The sequence below is a fragment of the Chenopodium album genome, chromosome 3 (genome assembly GCF_948465745.1).
Source record: "Chenopodium album chromosome 3, dcCheAlbu1.1, whole genome shotgun sequence".
Classification (NCBI taxonomy): Eukaryota; Viridiplantae; Streptophyta; class Magnoliopsida; order Caryophyllales; family Amaranthaceae; genus Chenopodium; species Chenopodium album.
This window is the reverse complement of record NC_137836.1, coordinates 44,812,986-44,838,296: the sequence shown is the minus strand read 5'-3', so window position 1 is coordinate 44,838,296 and position 25,311 is coordinate 44,812,986. Positions and strand designations below refer to the sequence as shown.

The following is a 25,311-nucleotide window of genomic DNA, read 5'->3' as shown; positions in this document are numbered from 1 at the left end:
TTGCCCAGAGTGGAGAAAACCCAAGGTAAACTTCTCTTCCTTTTCTCTTTATTTTTTTCTCTCTTTTTCTTTTTCTCTCTCCTTCCCTTCCCCTTCTTGTTGCGCACCACCACCACCAAAAACCGCCACCACTGGTGGGCCGCCGACCACCAGCACCAGCCGGTAGCAGCGGCGACCACCGGCGCTGGGAGCAGCCCGCAGTGGCGCCGGCCTGCTGTCGACAGTCACATCCTTCGAAAAAAAAAAAGTTTTAAAAATCAAATCTTTCTTACCTAGATCTAATCTAGGCTTTATTCTAATTGTAAATTATGAGTTTGGAGATTTAATTTTGATGTTTGGTTATTGTAATTATGTTGATTAATTTTCAGATTTGGGTTTTAATTAAAAAGCCCCAATTTTTGAAACCCTAGGTTCTCGATTCATGAGTTATTGAAGGATTATGATGTATAATGGGGTAGACCTTTGTTTTAAGTGTTTTAAAGCTTAATTATAGCAAGTTTTAATTATAATAAAGTGCTGGAATTTTATGTAGAACACTTAATATTATGTTTCTTGAAGAAATTTTAAATACTCATTAATTGGGACTTAATTATGGTGTTATAAATATAATTTCAGCATACTATGAGGGGTTTAAAATACTATATATTGCTTGAAATTTGTTTAGAATGGATATTAATACTCTATTATGAATTTAATGTGTAGGAGACTTTGAAGTAAGCAATTTCTACTAGTCGTGGCAATTTTAAAATCGTACTCAAGGTACGTACGTACGCGTACTTAGCATATTTTTGGTGATGTAGTTTCATGCTAGACTTGACTCAATTAATCCTAATTAGTATCATGCTAAGATTTATGATTGGAATCGTGGATTTTTTATGTTGGTGATTAAATTAGAAAGTATGATTTATTTGAGTTGGATTAATGGTTGGAAAATTAATTAATGTTTGACATGTTGTGTTTGAACCACACTTTTATTTATGGCATGTTAGAATGCATGATAAATTAAACTACATGTTTAATTATGTTAGTAATATTGAAAAGGAATTTTATTATGGTTCAAATAATTTTTATTGATGTTGTAAGCATGAGAAAGGAGCTATATAAGTGTCTATGTACACAAGGAATAAATTGTATGTTGGTGCCTTTGTGCACCTAAGGTGTTTTTAACACCGAGGGATAGGATTTTTGGCGCATTTCGCGTTTAAGGTGTCTTTGACACTGAGGTGGAATTAAAAAGGGTTCAACATTAAATAATATGTGGTCACTAATTATTCAAGAATTAATTTGGTATGTTTGGTTGATTGAATGATTATTGTTGATTGTTTTATTATGCTTTGAGAGTCATCACCAAGTCCAATAAAATGTAAATAATGTAAAGTGAAAGAGATTACGCACCAAAACTCTTGGAACGTATATATCTTGAGTATGAACAATGGCGGGAGTTATGGGGTTTTATATTTAACCATAACTTCTAATGGAGTACAGGACGATGTACATTCCTTTTTATTTATTATTATGCGCAGGAATTCCGCCACCTTTGAGTGGTTTTGTCGATGGAACGGTTAGCTCCCGTGTCAGTTAACCTCAATTTATTGGGGGAGGATAGTTGGAAACCCGTTTGATGCGTAATCAACGCTAAATGAATTATTTAGTGTCTAGTCATTGTGTTTTGTTGATTGATGTGTGTGCTTGTAAATAGGTGCAATGAGGTAAGTGTGTTGATAGGTGAAAGCATGTTAGTGTGTTAAATTTACGCTTATGTACTCAGCTTTGCTGATTGTGTGTGTTTGTGTGTTTGGCCATGTATTTACCTTTCCCCTGTGATGACCCATTTTTAATGGAGAGTAGTGGAAACAAGTATATATAAACTTTTCAGTTATTGAAGCATAATCATGATGGGGCGTGAGAGAAGAGTGAATCTTGCGAGCTTTCATTAGGTTACGATGTGTTTTATGCTTTATTTATTTATGACATATTTTATGTGGACTAACACAAAGGTTTGGTTTTGGAACGGTTTTGAATAAGGGCCTTTAATGGTCACAAGTTGTAGTTTGATTTTATTTGACTTTGTTTGTTTGGTTTTAAACTTTACTTTCGTTTGGTTGACTTTTGAGTTGACTTGTTTAAACGGTTTTTAATTTTGAGTCTTCCGCTGTGTATCTATGATAATTGCCTTAGCCGTTTTCACGGTGGCGGTAATGTCTTAGATATTGCTAAATCGTATTTTAAAGAGTGGAATGGGTATTTAAAGGAAAGGAATTTCTAGGGTGTTACAAAGTGGTATCTGGGAGCTTAGGTTGAGATTTTAAATTACTACTAACCCGAAAACGTTTTTCTTACTGTGATGTAAACTTGGCTAAGTGTTAATTTAATTATGTAACGTTAATTGTTCCGATTTTATTTTTTTTATACACATATACATTTTTTTTAAGTAAAAATAAATAAATAAATAAGGGGCCGAAATATTTTTTTTATTTATTTTATTTTGGTCCGATTTTTTTTAGGGGACACTCGAATTTTTTTAGTGTCGGAAATTTATTTTTTTTAGGGCCAAAATTTTGGCCCTCTTCTCATTAAATTCAAATTTTTTTAAGGGGTAAATATATTTTTTTTTAATGTATTACAGGAAGCAAGGATTGAGGTAAGAATTATGTGTTAAAAGATTTTATTAACATGTTGGTGAGCTTGGGTAGGAAAAAGAAAGGGCATATAGGCTAGAATTTAATTTATTCCCTATGTGCATAATTTTATTTTGAGTGTTCAAGCATGTTGTTTGACTAGATGTTTGTTGATGAAAGCATTAAATATGTGTATTATTCTATGTGATCCTTCGAGATTGTATGATTGAACACCGAACTTAATCTCCTACAAGACAATATTATTTATTTTATTTTATTTCTTTTGGGGAAGGGAATTCTTTTCTAAGCCTTTTCTCTACAGGATGCCAATCTTTCCTAACAAATTTACACAAATGGAATCTCTTGTAAAGAAACATAATGAACACCCCTACGACTTTGTAGAAAAGATCAGATACTTTTGTTCCTACATGAGCAATGTCTTACGAGACAGAGTTTATGACACCCCTGATCGTATTTCGGCTATGATTTTCCATTGTCTTCCAGAGGAGCCCCTTTACATTGCTGTCAAATAGAGATTTTCTGATTTTTACCTTCCAAGAGACGTTCCGAATTACCATAAATACAAAGACTATTATGGCCAGTGGTATCCGGATTATATTTTCTTAACTAAATACCTCATAAGAGTGGAGAAAGCTCATTGTCAGCACTTAAATCTTCCCTACTCTGACTACTACTACGATAACCCAATAGGGAACAATCCTCCTCCTAATCAACAATCATGAAATTCTTCTTCTTCTTCGTCAGGGGGTGGTCAGGCAGAAAATGAAGAACAACAAGAGGGAGATAGTTCACTTATGGAGATTTCTGATCCTAATCCACCTCCAACTCCAATAATAATAGACATTTCATCGGATGAGGAGGAAGAAGGGGAGTTTGTACAAGTAGAACCTGAACCTGAGTCACCTGAACCAATGGAAGAGTCAAATGATTCTGATTTTGATCTTTCTAGCTATAAACAATCCACTGACAAAAGGGACAACGTTCGAAAGGATTAGATTTTATAACTTTCCTCGTCACGAATTCATAGTCTTTATTTTAGTTATTGTTATTTCAGTTTTACATCAATAAGTGGTATGACCACACAAGTTTCTAAAAAACAATTTTTATTTTAGTAATTTCAGTCTATTTTAATTAATAATACCATTCCTTGTCAATTTTTTTAATTTAAATAAATAAATTCATTTGTTTTCCAAATCTCCCATTTCACATCACTATTCCAATAACCAAAATTCCAAGCAACTTAATTCCAACGAATATTTCTAAGCTAGGGGCATCTATGGGAATTATTTTTTTTTATCTATGTGATGCTTTATTAAATGTATGGTTGGTTAGCAATCAATAATTGATTGATAAAGCTACAAATTAAGGGAATTCTTAGCTTCGCTATCCCAAATTGTTAGCTTCAAATTTTACTGTGAATGTTTAAAAAGTGCTAAGTAGTAGATGAGTGTATGTCTTGAGAGCTAAACATAGCTATTTCTAATATAAACCCTTGTCCTCAATTCAGGAGAAGCAAAATGGTAGGGGGAAGAGGTTCTGGTAATCGTGGAAACGATTTGAATGAAGTAGTAAGGCAATTGGAAGCAATTGCCCAACAATTGGCAAGAAACTCAACTGGTAATGGGGATGCTCAAGGAGAGCTCTTTAAGAAGGTGGCACAAATTAAGCCACCAACATATCAAGGCGAGCCTGACGCTATTATATTGGAAAACTGGTTGAGGGCATTTGAGAAATTATTTGGAGCTGTAGGATGCCCTGAAAACTCAAAAGTGAGTTGTGCTACTTACTATCTAAGGGGTGAAGCTGACCTTTGGTGGCAACAAAACGAGACTACCATTAGAGCGCTACCTGGGTTCAACTAGACCAAAGTCCAAGAGAAAGTGAGAGACAAGTTTTATCCTAGCTTTTTGCAGAAGCAGAAAGCTGAGGAATTCTCAAACCTTAAGATGGACAGGATGTCAGTTACGGAATACTACACCAAGTTTATTGAGTTGTCCTGTTTTGCTGAAGGGTCAGTCTCTACGGAGAAAGCAAAAGCTCGGAAGTTTGAGAGTGGCTTAACTACTGATTTGCAGTTAAAGCTATGCGGGCAAGTATTTGAGACCCTGGATGAAGTATATGGAAGGGCCGCACACCTTTATGCTTTGGAAGAATAGAAGAAGAAGGAGTTAGCTGAAATAGAAGGAAAAGAGAAGAGGAAGGAAGTGGGGCAGGTTTCTAGAAACCAACAAGGAAACCAGAATGGTTTTAAGAAGCAGAAGTACCACCATAACAATAACTTTCACAACAATAATAACTTCCAGGGTAATAACCGTCAAGGAAACCGTAACAACAATGGAGGGGCTAGAAACAATAACCAGGGGAATAACAAGAATGGGAGAATTTATTTTTCCAAAAGGTAAAGGATTGCGAGGGCAATTTGGCCGCTTGTCGTGTTTGTAATAAACTTGGGCATAGGGAATATGAGTGTTTCTCCAAGAATAGCAATGGGAATAGGCAAAACAACAATAATTCAGGATGAAACCAGAGGAATTTCCAAGGGAACAGCAACAACTTTACTGGGAACAAGGGAGTACAACAGAATGGGGAAAAGAACAGTAACACCATCAGTGGGAATAGCCAACAGAAAGGTAGAACTGCAGGGAAACTGAATGTTCTAAGTAAACATGAGGCGGATGCCACGAAAGATGTTATCACTGGTACTTTTTCTATTAACTCTATATCTGTTAAAGTATTGTTTGATTCTGGTGCAACCTTTTCTTTTGTTTCTAAGGGTATTGTTTCAAAACTTAAAGACTGTTTAAAGATAGTAGAAGTAGTAGATTTACCCATAACCATTCCGACAGGTGGGGTAGTGAAATTTACCAAAACCTTTAGAAATGTGCCTTTAGAAATAGAAGGAAAGATATTCCCGTCTGAACTTATTGAGTTTGGGCTGAGCGACTTTGATCTTATTCTGGGATTGGACTAGTTAAGTAAGAATAATGCTGAGATTAGTTGTAGATCACAAAAAGTGAAGATGGTCACAAGCGGAAATGAATCAGTGACTTACTGGATGAATGGTAAAACCAAGGGCCCAAGGGTAATATCAGTGCTAAAATTAGCAAAATACATGAAGAAGGGACATCAAGTATATTCCTGTAGTGTTAGGAATATGAACCATGAACAAGTGACAAATCCAGAAAATATAGAAGTAGTCAACGAATTCCTGGATGTATTTTCGGAGGAGATCCTTGGAATGCCACCTAAGAGGGCAATCGACTTTACCATAGATTTAGTTCCCAGAACAGCTCCAATATCCAAGGCACCATATCAAATGGCACCTGCAGAAATGAGTGAATTAAAGGAGCAATTGCAAGATTTATTGGACAAGGGATACATTAGACCAAGTGCTTCTCCTTGGGGAGCACCAGTTCTATTCGTGAAAAAGAAGGATGGAAGTATGAGGTTGTGCATTGACTACAGGGAACTAAATAAAGTAACCATAAAGAATAAGTAGCCCTTACCAAGAATCGATGATTTGTTTGACCAACTAAAGGGTGCCACAGTGTTTTCAAAGATCGACTTGAGATCTGGGTATCACCAATTGAGGATTTTCGACGAAGACATTCCAAAAACCGCATTTAGGACAAGATATGGACACTACGAGTTTACAGTTATGCCTTTTGGATTGACTAATGCTCCAGCAATCTTTATGGATTTTATGAATAGGGTATTTAATCCATTTATGGATAAGTTTGTAATTGTGTTCATAGATGACATACTGGTGTACTCAAAGAGTAAGGAAGAGCACGCATAACACCTAAGGGCAATTCTGCAAACACTAAGAGAAAACCACCTCTACGCAAAATTCTCTAAGTGTGAGTTTTGGTTGGAAAAGGTAGCCTTCTTGGGACATTTCGTGTCCAAAGACGGAGTAAAGGTAGATCCAGCTAAACTAGAAGCTGTTAAGAGTTGGCCTACACCTAAGACAGTATCTCATGTGCGAAGTTTCTTAGGTTTAGCAGGGTATAATAGGCGTTTTGTCAAAGATTTTTCCAAGATTGCTAAACCTATGACCACCTTGATAAAGAAGGACAAGAAGTTTGAGTGGGATGATAAATGTGAAGAAGCGTTCCAACTCTTGAAACAAAAACTAATTACAGCACCAGTAGTTACACTTCCGGATGACAGTGGACTGTATGATGTGTACAGTGATGCATCAAAGAATGGTTTAGGGTGCGTGCTTATGCAAAATGGGAAGGTGATTGCATATGCATCGAGGCAGTTCAAGACCCACGAAGTAAACTATCCAACACATGATTTGGAATTAGCTGCAATCATTTTTGCACTAAAAATTTGGCGCCATTATCTGTATGGAGTGAAATGTAGAATTTACACAGACCATAAAAGCTTAAAGTACATTTTCACCCAAAAGGACTTGAACTCTCGTCAACGAAGATGGTTAGAGTGTACGACAGATTATTATTTAGACATACAATACCATGAAGGGAAAGCGAATGTGGTTGCGGACGCTCTAAGTCGTAAAACTAGTCATGGAATCAACTCGTTAGTAGTGGCTAATGAATTATGTAGAGAAATGATGAAATTGAATCTAGGGGTTGTAGAATGGGGAGTACCAGCGGGTATTCTTGCGAGTCTAAGCATCCAACCAACAATATTTGACGAGATTCGAGCCAACCAACAGGGAGATGTAAAGTTGGATAGGATACGCGAGAAAATTAAGCAGGGAAAGACTACAGACTTCAAGATTCACGAAGATGGGAGTTTGAGGTACAAAGATCGATGGTGCGTACCAAAGAAATGTGAGGAAGTGAAGAGAACGTTGATGGAAGAAGGCCACAATACACCTTACTCTGTACACCCGGAAGGAGACAAGCTATTTGAAGAAGATGTTTTGGTGGCCTAGAATGAAAAATGAGGTTGCTGAGTTTGTGGCAAAGTGTTTAACCTGTAAAAATGTGAAGATAGAGCACAAGAGGCCACAAGGGAAGGTGCAGTCATTAGAAATTCCAGGATGGAAGTGGGATTGCATTTCAATGGATTTTGTGACTTGCCTACCTAAGTCAAAGAGTGGAAATGATACCATTTGGGTAGTGGTGGATAGACTTACGAAATCAGCAGTGTTTATACCAATGCAAGAAACTTGGAAGATGGAGCAACTTGCAACAGCTTACATCAAACATGTTGTGAGGTTACATGGGGTTCCAAAAGATATTGTATCTGACAGAGATTCCAGGTTTCTCTCAAAATTCTGGAAAAGTGTACAAGAAAATTTTGGTACAATACTTAAGATGAGTACGGAATTTCACCCTGCCACAGATGGGCAAACTGAGAGAACCATTCAAACCTTGGAGGACATGTTGAGAGCTTGTGTAATAGACTTCCAGGGAGGATGGGAAGATAGTTTGGATTTAATTGAATTTTCCTACAATAATAGTTACCAGTTACCATGCGAGCATAGGAATGGCACCATTTGAGGCTTTGTATGGGAGGAAATGTCGTAGTCCAATTTGTTGGAACGACATTAGTGAAACTATGATCCTAGGGCCTCAAATCATTGAAGATACAGTTAAACAAGTAAGGGAAATTCAAGCTAAAATTCAAGCAGCTCAAGATCGCCAAAAGAGCTATTCATACTCGAAGTGAAGGGAAGAAAAGTTCGAAATTGGTGATAAAGTGTTGTTGAAGGTGTCACCAATGAAAGGAGTGATGAGATTTTGAAAGAAAGGAAAGCTCAGTCCAAAATACATTGGTCCATATGAAATACTACAAAGAATAGGCAAAGTAGCTTATAGGTTAGCCTTACCTATGGAGCTTAGTAAAGTACATGATGTATTTCATGTGTCCCAATTGCAAAGGTATATTCCTGATAAATCCCATGTGCTACAACCCGAAACCATTGAGTTAGATCAAAGCTTAACTTTTGAAGAGAGACCTGTCAAGATTCTTGACAGTAAAGTGCATAGTACACGCAATAAGAACGTTAACATTGTGGAAGTACTTTGGTCTAACCAAGAATATGAGGAAGCCACTTGGGAGGCAGAAGATGAAATGAAAAAGAAATACCCGAAGCTGTTTCAGGTATGTTGAGTTACGGGGGGCGTAACTTGTTTCTTTAAGGGGGGTAGAATGCGATAAAATTTTGCGCTTTTTCCCTATATTTTACATATTTTTGGTGCTTTTTGCACAAATTCTATTAAGTATTTTGAGTATTAGTGCATTGACGAGGGGAAAAATGTATGTCGTTATCTACCCTTTCCCCAAGTCAAACAAAATTTGTAAACACCTAACCAACCTTATATGAATATAGGGCAAGTTAAGGGTCGATCCCTAGGGAATGCAATGATGAAAACTAGAGTCTAAGTCAAGCTACCTCGAAGATGGAGTTGATATTATGGTTGGCACTATGGTAAAATAAATCAAGTCTAATCAAGTAAAACAAAGGTATAAACACTAGGGATATGGGTTCCACATGCAAGTTCAATGATAATGCTAGTTTAGAGCTCAATCAATTAATTAAAGTTTTGCAATGGACAAACAATAGTAGCAATCAAGAGAGTTCAAATGCTATCTCCTATAGGCCAATCTAGGTGTCACTATGAAAGGCAAATCAAGAAGAATCACAAGCAAACCCAATTAATTAGAGCAACTTTCAATTCGATTGTTCATGTCATTAAGAGTTGCAATGCAACCTAGATTAATCTTATAGGTTGATCACTCCTAGTCTAATCAATCACATGCAAAACTATGTCAACAAATTTAATTGCAAGAAATCAATCAATCAAAGAGCATCAACTAGCAATTTCATTAATCAAACATGCTTCCCCCTTTCCCTAGCAACTAATCTACTCACTAATCATGGTGAAATTCAAGAACAAATAACTAGAAAGTGCTTTAATCTTCATTTCTATATCAAAATTTAAGAGAAATAAAAAATAATCAACAATATCAAATTCAAATCCAAAGAAGAACAAGTAACAAGCAAAAATCAAATAGCAAGTAAGTAAAAGATGAAAGAAGGAAGAGATTCTCACTAATATTGATGATTGAAAATGAAGAAATCAAAACTTGATTGATCAAATATTGAGTTACAAATCCAAAACCAAGAACTTCTCTCTAACTTTTCTCTAGATTCTCTCTCTAAAACTAAGCTAATGAAAATTATCAAAAGTCCCCTTTCAAAAAGGAAATACAATTCTATTTATAAGCAAAGAAGAAATTGGCAGCTCCCGCGCCCGCGGAAAAATGGGTACGGAACCCTCCGCGGGCTATCTGGGCAGACCCCGCGCCCGCGGCAACAGAGATCCTCGCCCGCGGCAGTGAAACCCGCGCCCGCGGCAAGATGACCCGCGCCCGCGGCCTGCTGGATTTGCCTTGGAAACCTCTCCGAGGCCTCTCCAAGCCCTCTCTAAGCCCTCTCTAGCCAAATGCTTCTTCCTTGCTTGATCATTAAAGTCCCAAATTGAATCCTTTGCCAAAGTGATTCTCACAAAACCTACACAAGTACACAAAGAAAGGAAATAAAAGGGAAAAAGAGACAAATAAAGGAAAACACGATAAAAACACGAGAATCATAAAGAAAAGAGGAAAAAGAGAAACTAAAGGAAAAAGGACCAAAAATAAGAGAAGAAAGCATGAAAAGGGGAAAGAAATAACCCTAAAAAACTACCCTATGAGTGCCATAAATGACACTCATCAAATTCCCCCAAGCTAGACTTTTGCTCGTCCCGAGCAAAACAAAGGCTAAAAGGAATAAGAAGGGCTTATTCGAAGCAAAAAGAAAAAGAGGGGCGAGAATTTACACTAAGACTCACTGTCGTAGGAATCACAGTTGTTTTTAGCTACAACAAGCCATTTAAACCCCTAGATCGCTCTAGAGGACGAGTGATGCTCTCGTAAAGGTATCCTAAGAGTTTACCCATAACTCTCCACCAAACCCCCAAGAGGCAAACCAGAGAAGGAAAAGAAAGAGGAAAAAGGAAACAAAATCTTTATGAAATGGACTTTACAAAGAGACTATAATTCAAATGAATAACAACCTTTCTAAAGAGAATTATGGTATGCACGTTATAAGATACCTAAGGTTGATTGAAACATAAATATGCTAAGCATAGGAACTAGTTATCACACTCCACTTTCATCCCAAACGGTCTTACCGCGTTCCCCCTACTAATCTCATATCTCCCCAAAGTGAGCATCTCATAGATTCCGCGAAGGAACCAGAAAAAGATCAAATTTTTGGGCTACTCGACATCTTGATTTCGCATCCCCTTTCCTTAGTCTACAACCTATGATTCCCTCCACCGATGAAAGACTCAACTCCTAGGTCCAAAGGTCTTCCCCAAGGTTGTAACGTAAGGCAAGAAGGGTTAAGGTAGGCTTAAAAAAAATAAAATTTGGTGGTTATCCTAAATTGTGAAGCAAAGACCGACCAAATCTCAACACCAAACTTAAGTAATCACCAAACAAAAACGTATTAACACCCCCAAGCTTATTCAAAGCAACAATCTACAATCATTAGAACAAAAAGCGCAAGCGCTTTCCCCCCAAGCTAAAAGAAACATTGTCCTCAATGCATAGAGAGGAGAAAGACACTTCAACTTTTTTTTTGAATTTTTTTTTTTTATTTTTTTTTTTTTTTGAATTTTCTCATTAATAAAATTGTTTGAATTTCCTTAAACTCCTTAAAAGCATTAGTCCTTGCCCTTTTTTTACTAAGGACGGGTTTTACATAAGCATTTGCCATTATTTACCAAATATAAACAACTCAATTATGTGTACCAATTCGAACCAAACCCCAACTTCATAGACCACAATCACCAAACATTGACCCTTGCTTCACAAAAACCAAAAAGAAGGAGAACGAAACAAAAGGCTCAAGATATCTAATTATGCGGCTTGAAAAGAGGGAAAAGGGTTCAAAGGGGTAACAAGTAGGCAAATGTATCCCAAACCAAAAAGTGACTATCCTAGAAAGACAAAATTACCTCCCCGAAAAACTTGCCTTTGTCCTCCCTAGGTAGTTCGGTCACGGTCTTAGGAATCATACGCTAAGATTCTAGATTAGGTTTGCGAAAATCAAGGATCCATGCCGCTCATGCAAGAGTATGATGAAAGCTTGAACAAATATAAATCTCACATGGTTGTAGCAAAGACTCACTAAGGGTGTCAAATCAAAGATAGGGAGCAACTACCAACATGCCACAAACGAGTAGAATCCGGTTTCATGATCCCCCTAGTTCTAGACAACTATCTTAGCATGCTTTATCCTAGAATCCACCAAACGTAATCTCAAACCGTGCATACCATTATTACCTAAGAAGACCATTATTCAAAAGCAAAAGTCCAGTGCATACAAGTCCAATTTTCAAAAAGAGAAAGAGTGAAAATAAAGCCTCAAAAAGTTATGCACACAAACAAGATTAAAAGAAAAGGAAAGAAAAGAAAAGAAAAGAATGGGAAACTTAGACAAGGACAAGAAAATGGAAAGAGGAAAAGAGCAAAGATGCAATCATAACACGTTATCCCAATCGACATACAAGCGGTCTAATGGCCACATCGCCAAAGACCCCAAACACACTAGGTGTTAAAATCATACATCCTCGAACCGTTCAACTTCTCCTAAATCTAATCTTAATCTAAGCAACCAAGAAAATGAAGAAGTGAAAATAAAAAGGTAAAATAAGAAAGGCCTCACCAAGCATCCGCTCTAAATTAAAGTACCCAAGGAGTAGGAATGTGCATCTCCAAAAGGTTCCGCAATCCAAAGCATAGGCTACGAGCAAGGTGAGTTAAAGAAAAAGGCTATATATACAAAATGAAATTGTTAGTAACTTCCAAACAAAAGCAACCAATTAAACACTTAGATACAAATTTTATACAAAGACCTAGAGAAACCATCATCATCAAAATTTCTATTTATTTGTTGTTTTTTTTTTTTTTTTTTTTCAAGAAACTCCCAAAAACATCAAGAAATGAACCAAAACAACAAGCAACAGACCAACGAGATTAGCAAAAATCCACCAAAAGCCTTATCAAAGACTTCCCACCGAGCCCCAGGTGCTTCCCCAAACCAACATAAAACATCCTTTTTGACCCTCCCCCCTCACAAAAGGAAGGCATCGACCACGATGCCTATAATCATGCAAAATAGGGAAAGGGGAGAACAAAAAGGGGAACAAACATGCATAAGGGGACTATTGGCCACTAGGGTCGGCACCATCATCACCCGTATCCCAACCTCCGGTGTTACCGGGAGGAAAACCATAGTGACCCTGGAATAGGTCAAGTTGGGATCGGGTTAATTGGTCATAGGGCTCAGGCTGAACAAGGGGCTCGGGGTGATGGGGGTGAACATAGTAATATGCGGGATCACCCCGATAATCACTCCCCCCCGAGACCCAATAATCATAAGGTGGGAAATCGTTCCTTGGCACATCAAGGTCCTCCACCCCGGGCCAATATGGGTACGTAGGGAGGTTGTCACCACCCCATGAAGGTACCGGCCCTTGTTGGGGCGGCATATAAGGGTAGTTGACCGGAGGTGTGACCTCCCCCCTACGCACACTAGCGTCATACAATGCGCTAGTTTGATAAGACAAAGTTTGGTGGTCCGAGTACATACCTTGCATGCTCAATTGCATGCGCTCCATTTGGTCTCTCATGGCTTCCATCTCTCGGAGATAAGCATCCCCTTGGAAACCTTGTTGTTGTTGTTATCGTCTTCTTTCTCTTCTTCTTCCTTGAGCATCATCATGAAAATGCTCATGTTGTTGTTGTAGTGGCGGTTGTTGTTGTTCTTCATCATATTCATTTCCTCCTCCTTCCTCCTCTTCTTCATCATTCTCATCACCCCCATCAATCTCATCATCCTCCTCCATCTCATCCTCAATCCTCCCATTGTCCCTAGGGACCATCCAAATGTTCCTAGCCTCACGAAGGATGGAGGTGGCGGCCGGGTTAGGGAGAAGGCAATGGTGGGTATTTCTCACTAGCCAAGAGTAGGTGCCGGTTCTCCTAGTGCTAGTTATGAAACGTAAAGTGTTAACTTGCTTCAAACTAATCCACACGTCTTCACTCCTTCCAACCGGAGTGCAAGACTTCAAGAACCCCTCTTGCTTAAAATACGACACAAGACGTGTCACCATGCCCCCACAATGAATTTCCCCCGTTTTGACCCCATGCATTATATCCTTGCAACAATTCATGAAGATATAGCCAAAATTAATCCTTGACCCTAACTTCGGCTTGGAAGCCATCCATAACACCATAATCTCCTCCCTAGACAACTTCCCCAAATCTTGCTTATTAAAAACCGAATACCCAAGAATTCTATGAAGGATCCTAAGGGCCGGATGGATAATCTCACTAGCAAGAGACTTTTTCGAATCAAACTCCCTCTTGTTGGCTATGGTTCTCCACCAAGAAACCTCATTATACTCAGATTGGACAAGGGAGATAAGGGGCTCGAAGATATCACCATTGGGGTTGAAACCAAGGGCTACATTGAACTCGGCTAGGTTCATGGTGTGTTTGACATTGAAGAGTTGGAAGGAAATAATAAAATCGGTTTCCCCCACCTTATTGAACTCAAATGTGGAGAAAAATTCAATGGAAGGCTCCAAATAGGTTCTAGGGGCCGATTTTAGAAACTCACCCAAGCTAAGGTTATCTAGGAGGATGTCATGGTAATTTTCAATTCCTAACTTGGCCATATCCTCACGAAAGTAATGCCGGGAGGGTCTAAACTTCCGGTCTTTCATTTTGTTATAGATGAGGGTTTGTTTAGACCGGTTCCAAAATTTGAGAGGGGGTAAAGGAGGAGGAGGAGCATCATCTTGAGTTGTGGAATGCGGTTGGGGTTGAGGGTTTGAGGAGTGGCCTTGAGAAAATTGGCCGGGGGATTGGTTTGAGCGCTTCTTGCTACTTTTGACTCTTCTTATCAAATCCATTTTAACAAAATTCACACAAGTCACAAGAACACAACAAACTCCCTCAAACAAATCAACTTCCTCCAAAAATTACTCACAAACCTCCTTACAAATCCAACCAAACCACCACAAACTACAAGGTACCTGTTCCAATCAACACAACAACCAAAATCCAACAACAAACTACAATATCAACAATCATTCAACAATATAATCATGAATCAACAAGAAAAAGTAACAATCACCCAAATATACCAATTTTCCCATAAATCAACCATAAAACACAAAAATCATGCTCAAAGTCAAGGTAAACAAACCAATGTAAAGAAATCAATTGAAATTGACAAAAATATTACAAAGGTTAGAAGTATACCAAGATTGGAGACTCAAATTAAACTCAAAGCACTTCAAAGACCCGAAATTTCCCGAAGAAGCACGAGAAAGAAGAGGAGGAGTGTTGAAAATGGAGGAAAATGGACGAAATTGTGAAAAATTTGGGCAAAAGGTGAAGAAATTTGTGGGAAATTGATGTTTTGGGGTTAGGGTTTGTGAGGAGGTAGAGAGAGAAAGGGGAAAAATAAGGAGAAGAGGAGAAAATAAGAGAGGAGAGAGGGAGAAGAGAGGCATGCCCCAGGTTAAAATCCAGTTCGCCGCGCCCTCTCCCGAAAATGCCGCGCCCGCGGAAAGACCGCGGGGCAACCGCAGGGACTTCCTGGAATTTCAGAATTTTAGTACCTAATGGGGGGCCGCGCCCTCTCCAAAACCTCCCGCGCCCGTGGAGAGACCGCGGGGCAACCACGGGAAGTCCCTGGAATTGGGTTCCAAATTTGCTTGAATTTAGGCTGCGCCCTCTTCAAACATGGAGCGCCCGCTCCCAAACCTTCCGCGCCCACGGAGAGACCGCGGGGCAACCGCGGGGACATCTTGGAATGAAGCTTCAAATTTGGTCGAATTGAGGCCCGCGCCCTCTCAAGAATCTCCCGCGCCCGCGGAGAGACCGCGGGGCAACCGCGGGAAGTTCTTGGAAATGACATTATAAATTTGCCTCAAGAGGAGAAATTGCCCCCGAGGTCTCTCCTTGCCCTCGGGGAGCCCTCTCCCCAGCACTCTTAACTTTTCTTCAAACCCCTTTTTTTTTTTTTTTTTTTTCAACAAGCGATGATAATGCCCGACCTACAAGACAAACACAAAACTAACTCAAAAATAAAATCAAAAACCAATCAAGGAAAAATAAAAGAAAAGAAAAGAAAAAGAAATGAGATGAGAATCCGGGTTGCCTCCCGTAAGCGCTTTTGGTTAACGTCGTTAGCTTGACGTGCACCACCATCTCAAGGTGGCTTGAAAAGAATCATCTTGTGAACAAGTCCAACAAACACTCCCTCATAGTACTTCTTGAGCCGATGACCATTAACTTTGAATGAAGATGAGGAGTTCAAAGGAGAAATCTCCACGGCACCATTATTAAAAACATCTTTCACCAAGAATGGTCCACTCCATCTTGACATGAGCTTTCCGGGAAACAACTTCATCCTTGAATTGTAGAGGAGGACTTTGTCACCTACACAAAACTCCTTTTTCTCAATCAACTTGTCATGAACCTCTTTGGAGCGAGCCTTGTAGGTGCTAGCACAATCGTAAGCATCAAGTCGAAGTTCCTCTAGCTCATGAAGATCCAACCACCTCTTCTCCCTCGCACTTGCTAAGTCAAAATTTATCTTCTTGATAGCCCATAAGGCACGATGTTCAAGCTCTACCGGGAGATGGCACGATTTGCCATAGATAAGGCGATATGGAGTGGTACCAATAGGCGTCTTAAAAGCCGTTCTATAAGCCCAAAGAGCATCATCTAACTTGTTCGACCAATCCTTTCTATTCCTTGCAACCGTCTTCTCAAGAATGAGCTTTATTTGACGATTGGAGACCTCGACTTGGCCACTCGATTGAGGATGATATGGAAGGCCGAACCGTTGATGAACTCCATGTTTCCTCAACATCTTTTGGAAAGCATTGTGAACAAAATGAGATCCGTTATCGCTTATCACAGCCTTAGGCACGCCAAACCTTGAGAAGATGATTTTGTTGAACAACTTCAGCACTACTTTGTGGTCATTAGTAGGGGAGGCAATGGCCTCAACCCATTTAGAAACATAGTCCACAGCCACAAGTATGAATTGATTACCATATGAAGATGGGAACGGTCCCATGAAGTCAATCCCCCAAACATCGAACACCTCTAACTCAAGAATGGGTTGTTGAGGCATCTCATTCCTCTTGGAGATATTCCCAACCCTTTGACATCGGTCACATGACTTTACAAAGCCCCATGAGTCCTTGAAGAGATGCGGCCACCACAAACCACATTGAAGAACCTTGGTAGCGGTCTTGGAAACACCCATATTCCCACCACTAGGGTCCGAGTGGCACATCCTTAAAACACTAGGCACCTCTTCATTCGGAACACAACGCCTAAGTAAGCCATCAACCCCTCGTTTGTATAGGATGGGATCATCCCACAAGTAATGTCTTGCCTCCCTTTTGATTTTCTTCCTTTGGTTCTTTGAGAAAGAGGGTGGAAACTCCCCACATGCTAGAAAATTCACCAAGTCGGCATACCATGGGAGTTCCTTCACCTCTATGGCATATAAGAAGTCATCAAGCATTCTATCCTCAATTAGTGAACCATCATCATGAATATGATCACCCTCAAGGCGAGAAAGATGGTCCGCCACAACATTCTCCGCACCCTTCTTATCCCTAATCTTAATCTCAAAAGTTTGCAATTCAAGCACCCATCGAATCAACCTAGGCTTGGACTCTTTCTTGGCAAAGAGATACTTGAGGGCCGCGTGGTCCGTGAAGACTATGGTCTTGGAACCCAACAAGTAACAACGGAATTTCTCAAAAGAGTGCACAATTGCTAAAAATTCTTTTGCCGTTGTTGTATAGTTCTTTTGAGCCCCATTGAGTGTCTTGGACATATAATAGATCACATGAAGCTTCTTTTCTACACGTTGTCCCAAAACACCTCCAATAGCCCAATCACTTGCATCACACATCAATTCAAAAGGAAGATCCCACCTTGGGGCTTGAACAATAGGAGTGGAGATAAGGGCCTTCTTCAATTTATCAAATGCCTTCAAGCATTTGTCATCAAAAATGAACTCAACATCCTTTTGAAGAAGGTCATTTAGGGGCTTAGCAATAAGTGAAAAATCCTTGATGAATCTTCTATAGAAACCCGCATGACCAAGGAACGATCTCACACCCTTGACATTGACCGGAGGTGGAAGTTTCTCAATAACTTCTATTTTTGCCTTATCCACCTCAATGCCTCTATTTGAAATTTTGTGCCCAAGCACTATACCTTCTTCCACCATGAAGTGGCATTTCTCCTAATTCAAAACAAGATTAACCTTAACACATCTTTCCAAACACTTCTCAAGGTTCACAAGGCACTCCTCAAATGAGACACCCCCCACTGAAAAGTCATCCATGAAAACCTCCATTTCCTCCTCCAACATATCCCCAAAGATACTCATCATGCACCTTTGGAATGTAGCGGGAGCATTGCATAACCCAAAGGGCATTCTTCGATAGGCAAAGGTCCCATAAGGACATGTGAAGGTAGTTTTCTCTTGGTCATCGGGGTGAATGGGGATTTGGAAGAATCCCGAATATCCATCGAGGAAACAATAGAACTTGTGCCTTGTTAGTCTTTCAAGCATTTGATCAATAAATGGAAGAGGGAAATGATCCTTCTTGGTGGATGTGTTTAGACGTCTATAGTCTATACACATCCGCCAACCCGTGACCGTCCTAGTTGGAATGAGCTCACCCTTCTCATTCTCAACCACGGTCATGCCCCCCTTCTTTGGAACGACATGCATGGGGGAGACCCACCTTGAGCTAGAGATGGGGAATATGATTCCCGCATTCAATAGCTTGGTGATCTCCTTCTTAACTACCTTTCCCATTTGGGGATGTAGTTTTCTTTGTCGTTCGATAGAAGGAAGGGCGCCTTCCTCAAGTGTTATATGGTGTTGGCACAAGGCGGGGCTTATACCTTTAAGATCATCAATTGTGTACCCCAAAGCACCTTGGTGCTTTCTCAAAACACCACATAACGCTTGAGCTTGGCTCACGCTCAAGGATGCACTAACTATCACGGGATAAGTGGAATGAGGGCCCAAGAACTCATACCTAAGGTGTGATGGTAGAGGTTTGAGCTCTACCATAGGCACACCATTACCTTCCTTTGATGTGGCCGCTTGCAAAGCCTCTTGGCTTGAGATTTTCAAGCACATTTGCTCATCCACTTCTTCCATGCTTCCATTAAGCAATTCTTCATAGAATGCCACTTCCTTGCATGGTGTACCTACTTTGTCCTTGTTCAACAAAACATTCTCAAGAGCATCGTTAGAGGTGAGCAAGTGCTCATGCATGGAAGACACAACATGATCAAGTGAATCAATCATCATGCAATTTTCTAAAGAAGAAGATGGATATTTCATGCTTTCATTCAAATTAAATTCAATGACCTCATCTCCTACCTTAAGGGAAATCTTTGCACTCCTCACATCAATCATAGCACCCGAGGTAGCAAGAAAGGGTCTACCTAAAATGATTGGAATGGTAGCATCTTCATCCATTTCAAGCACAATAAAATCCACCGGGAACACAAACCTCCCAACCCTCAATGGAACATCTTCTACCTTTGATAAACCGAATATGGCATTATGCTAACACTAGCTCCCAAGTCACATAAGGCATTATCAATTTGCATCTTGTTAATGGCACATGGGATGGAGAAGTTTCCGGGGTCTTTCAATTTGGGTGGCATTTTGTTCATGATGATAGCACTACAATTTTTGGTCAAATTGATAGTTTCCACAACCTCACAAGTCCTTTTCCCACTCAAAATGTCCTTGAGGAATTTGGCATAATTTGGCATTTGGTTGATCACATCGGTAAAAGGTAGAGAAAGATGAAGTTGTTTTAGCATATCAATGAATCTCCCAAATTGCTCATCCAATTTGTGTCTCATGAATTTTTGTGGGTAAGGGAGCTTGGGTTTCACAATTTCTTTCTCTACTCTCACCTCTCTAGGTGTCTCAACCACAACATCATCCAATGATGCCCTATCCCCCTCATTCTCAACCAAGGCTTTCTTAGGAATCTCCTTATCCTCACCCTTCCTAGGCAATCTCTCCTCAAGAACCTTACCGCTCCTAGTAACAATAGCATTCACGTGTTTCTTGGGATCAAGACCTTGGGAAGGTAAAGAAGAAGGGCTTGCATGATCTTTCAAGGCATTAGCAAGTTGAGAAATTTGATTTTCAAGCATTTTATTGTGGGTCATCATTTCATTGAACTTCTTATCACTAACGGCCATGTATGTGTTCAACAACTTGGTTTGATTCTCAATTATTTCTTCCAAACTGGTCCTAGGTGAAGAAGGTTGGGAATAGGAATTTTCTCCTTGAGTCCTTGGAACAAATCCGGGTGGGGGACCTCTTTGAGCATTATTTTGAAAATTGCCCTTCCCTTGATTGTTCCAAGTACCCCTATTTTGATTTTGTCCATAACCTTGATTATGGTTACCACCACAGTGATTATGGTTACCACTACCTTGGTTGTGATTTCCATAACCATGGTTTTGATTACCATAATTTTGGCTTTGATTTTGGCCACTATAACCTTGATTATTATAGCTACCACGAAAACCTTGGTTCCCTTGGTTTCTATAACCACCACCTTGATTATAGTTGTCAAAATTGCCTTGGTTTTGGTAATTCCTATTCCATTGACCTCTTTGATTATCAAACCTTTGAGAATTATTATTTGACACATAATTCACACGCTCACTCTCATTGTTATCAAACTCATCAACACATTCATTAGGACAATTACTAGAGTCATGATCATACGATCCACATGCATCACAAAACAAACAACCCATAGGCATATTATGTGAAGAGGGAGGGGGTTGAGAGTTAGAAGGAGTACCTCTCCCTTTAAATTGGGAGGGAAGATTCGTAGCTTGGGATGAAGTAGAAGTGCTCTCCAACTTGGCTTTGATTGCGGTCATCTCCTTTCCCAAGTTTGTCATTTGGGAGGAAAGGTTGTTGATTGCATTTAGATGGTCTACCGAGTACAATGAAGATTGCTTGCTTGAAGAGTCTCTCTCCCCATCTTGCCAATCTCTATAGTACGTCACCACGTCCTCAATGATTTCCACCACTTCTTCTTCGGTCTTGTTCATGATAGGACCCCCGGCCCCCCCATCAAGGCATGACTTGCCTTGGGGACTTAAACCGCCATAGAAGATTTGGACCACTTGGTATGTTGGGATTCCGTGGTGAGGGCACTCCCTTTGATACTCTTTGTATCTCTCCCATGCTTCGTAAAGGCTTTCATTTGGCCTTTGCTTGAACCCTTGAATCAAGGCTCTTGCCTCCGCCGTCTTCTTTTGAGGGTAAAAACAGGACAAGAAGGCCTTTGTAACATCATCCCATGTTCTCAAGGAATTGGGCTTCACCTCTTTATCTAACCACTCTAAGGATCTTCCTATGAGAGAGAAGGGGAACAACTTGAGGCGTATGAACTCTTGAGAAACTCCGTTGACTTTGATGGTGTTGCAATATTTTTCAAATTCTTTAAGATGGTTCAACGGGCTCTCATTCTTAGCCCCACTATATTGCCTCCTCTCAATTAAGGTGATCATGGCCGGCCGAATCTCGAAATCATTTGCCGGTGTTGTAGGCGGAGCTATGCCGCTCTCAAACCTGTAAGCACCGGGTATTCCTAGCTCCTTCAAGGCCACTCTCGGATTTTCTCCCATGCCTTGCTCTTCAATCTCTTCTTCACTTGAAGAACTATACCCCAAGGAGAATCGATTAGCTATTCTTCTTCTTGAGAGAGTCCTCTCAATTTCCGGGTCAAAAGGCACAATGGATCGATCACGAGCTCTATGCATGCAAAACTTCAAAGAAAATATTAGTAGCACGGCTACAAGTGTAGCCTAAAGAAACAAAATCTTTTTGTATATATATATATATATATATATATTTTTTCAATTAAAATGAAGTAGACTCAACAACAAAAGCTAAGCACCAATAGCACTCCCCGGCAACGGCGCCATTTTGACGAGGGGAAAAATGTATGTCGTTATCTACCCTTTCCCCAAGTCAAACAAAATTTGTAAACACCTAACCAACCTTATATGAATATAGGGCAAGTTAAGGGTCGATCCCTAGGGAATGCAATGATGAAAACTAGAGTCTAAGTCAAGCTACCTCGAAGATGGAGTTGATATTATGGTTGGCACTATGGTAAAATAAATCAAGTCTAATCAAGTAAAACAAAGGTCTAAACACTAGGGATATGGGTTCCACATGCAAGTTCAATGATAATGCTAGTTTAGAGCTCAATCAATTAATTAAAGTTTTGCAATGGACAAACAATAGTAGCAATCAAGAGAGTTCAAATGCTATCTCCTATAGGCCAATCTAGGTGTCACTATGAAAGGCAAATCAAGAAGAATCACAAGCAAACCCAATCAATTAGAGCAACTTTCAATTCGATTGTTCATGTCATTAAGAGTTGCAATGCAACCTAGATTAATCTTATAGGTTGATCACTCCTAGTCTAATCAATCACATGCAAAACTATGTCAACCAATTTAATTGCAAGAAATCAATCAATCAAAGAGCATCAACTAGCAATTTCATTAATCAAACATGCTTCCCCCTTTCCCTAACAACTAATCTACTCACTAATCATGGTGAAATTCAAGAACAAATAACTAGAAAGTGCTTTAATCTTCATTTCTATATCAAAATCTAAGAGAAATAAAAAATAATCAACAATATCAAATTCAAATCCAAAGAAGAACAAGTAACAAGCAAAAAATCAAATAGCAAGTAAGTAAAAGATGAAAGAAGGAAGAGATTCTCACTAATATTGATGATTGAAAATGAAGAAATCCAAACTTGATTGATCAAATGTTGAGTTACAAATCCAAAACCAAGAACTTCTCTCTAACTTTTCTCTAGATTCTCTCTCTAAAACTAAGCTAATGAAAATTATCAAAAGTCCCCTTTCAAAAAGGAAATACAATTCTATTTATAAGCAAAGAAGAAATAAGCAGCTCCCGCGCCCGCGGAAAAATGGGTACGGAACCCTCCGCGGGCTATCAGGGCAGACCTCGCGCCCGCGGCAACAGAGATCCTCGCCCGCGGCAGTGAAACCCGCGCCCGCGGCTAATCCCCTGCTCCCAAAGCCTGATCAGGGGGCCCCGGTCTCTCTGAATGGAGCGGCCTCTCCATTTTACCCGCGCCCGCGGAGAGCCCGCGGGGCAACCGCGGCAAGTTCCTGCCAAGTTTTGGAAATTTTGAGTAACATGGGCCCGCGCCCGCGACAAGATGACCCGCGCCCGCGGCCTGCTTGATTTGCCTTGGAAACCTCTCCGAGGCCTCACCAAGCCCTCTCTAAGCCCTCTCTAGCCAAATGCTTCTTCCTTGCTTGATCATTAAAGTCCCAAATTGAATCCTTTGCCAAAGTGATTCTCACAAAACCTACACAAGTACACAAAGAAAGGAAATAAAAGGGAAAAAGAGACAAATAAAGGAAAACACGATAAAAACACGAGAATCATAAAGAAAAGAGGAAAAAGAGAAACTAAAGGAAAAAGGACCAAAAATAAGAGAAGAAAGCATGAAAAGGGGAAAGAAATAACCCTAAAAAACTACCCTATGAGTGCCATAAATGACACTCATCATGCATTCAAGGAGACACAAAGGAGTAAAATAATGACAAAAAGTACAGCAATACTATACATAAAAAGGAAAAGTTTTGAATTTCGTTTCCCAAGTTTCGGGACGAAACTTGTTTTAAGGGGGGTAAACTGTAATACCCCGTATTTTTATACGTATTTTATTTAAAATATGTATTTTATAAGGGCATTTAAATAATTTTAGTATTTTAATTATGATTTTTTAATTATTTATCCCATGTAAGTTGGGAATATTTTACTAAAGGAAAGTTTGTTTAATTAATTATTTAATAAAGTTGGGGTTTTATTTTAAGAAATTATGATTTTTAACAAGTTTTAGTAGGGAAGGGATTAGGAAAAACTAAAGGAGGAAAGTTTAGGGTAAAAGGGGTGATAGAGAAGGGGTATAAATATCCCTCTTATGAGGCAATTCAACTTTACCCAGAGTGGAGAAAAACCAAGGTAAACTTTTCTCCCTTTTCTCTTTATTTTTTTCTTTCTTTTTCTTTTTCTCTCTCCTTCCCTTCCCCTTCTTGTTGCGCACCACCACCACCGGCAACCACCACCACCGGCAACCACCACCACCGGTGGGCCGCCGACCACCAGCACCAGCTGGCAGCAGCGGCGACCACCGGCGCTGGCAGCAGCCGGCAGTGGCGCCGGCCTACTGTCGGCAGTCAAATCCTTCGAAAAAAAGTTTTAAAAATCAAATCTTTCTTACCCAAATCTAATCTAGGCTTTAATCTAATTGTAAATTATAAGTTTGGAGATTTAATTTTGATGTTTGGTTATTGTAATTATGTTAATTAATATTCAGATTTGGTTTTTAATTAAAAAGCCCCAATTTTTGAAACCCTAGGTTCTTGATTCATGAGTTATTGAAGGATTATGATGTATAATGTGCTAGACCTTTGTTTTAAGTATTTTAAAGCTTAATTACAACAAGTTTTAATTATAATAAAGTGCTAGAATTTTGTGTAGAACATTTAATATTATATTTCTTGAAGAAATTTTAATTACCCATTAATTGGGACTTAATTATGGTGTTTTAAATATAATTTCAGCTTACTTTAATTAAATTATGAGATGTTTTAAAATAGTGTATATTGCTGGAATTTTTTTTTTAGTGGATATTAATACTCTATTATGAATTTAATGTGTAGGAGACTTTGAAGTAAGCAATTTCTACTAGTCCTGGCAATTTTAAAATCGCACTCAAGGTACGTACGCGTACTTAGCATATTTTTGGTGATGTAGTATCATACTAGACTGGACTCAATTAATCCTAATTAGCATCATGCTAAGATTTATGATTGGAATCGTGGATTTTTTATATTGGTGATTAAATTAGAAAGTATGATTTATTTGAGATGGATTAATGGTTGGAAAATTAATGTTTGGCATGTTGTGTTTGAACCACACTTTTATTTATGGCATGTTAGAATGCATGATCAATTAAACTACATGTTTAATTATGTTAGTAATATTGAAATTAATTGTATTATGGTTTAAATAATTTTTATTGATGTTGTAAGAATGAGGAAAGAGCTATATAAGTGTCTATGTACACAAGGAATAAATTGTATGTTGGTGCCTTTGTGCACTTAAGGTATTTTTAATACCGAGGGATATGATTTTTAGCGCATTTTGCGTTTAAGGTGTCTTTGACACTGAGGTAGAATTAAAAAGGGTTCAACATTAAATAATATGTGGTCACTAATTATTCAAGAATTAATTTGGTATGTTCGGTTGATTGAATAATTATTGTTGATTGTTTTATTATGCTTTGAGAGTCATCACCAAGTCCAATAAAATGTAAATAACGTAAAGTGAAAGAGATTACGCACCAAAACTCTTGGAACGTATATACCTTGAGTATGAACAATGGTGGGAGTTATGGGGTTTTATATTTAACCATAACTTCTAATGGAGTACAGGATGATGTACATTCCTTTTTATTTATTAT

At 39.1% G+C, this 25,311-nt stretch overlaps 1 pseudogene; it reads left to right on the top strand.

Annotated features, from left to right (window-relative positions):
• Nucleotides 1-20,922: 20,922 nt before the first annotated feature.
• LOC145626038 (small nucleolar RNA R71) lies at nt 20,923-21,021 on the top strand (annotated as a pseudogene).
• Nucleotides 21,022-25,311: the final 4,290 nt, after the last annotated feature.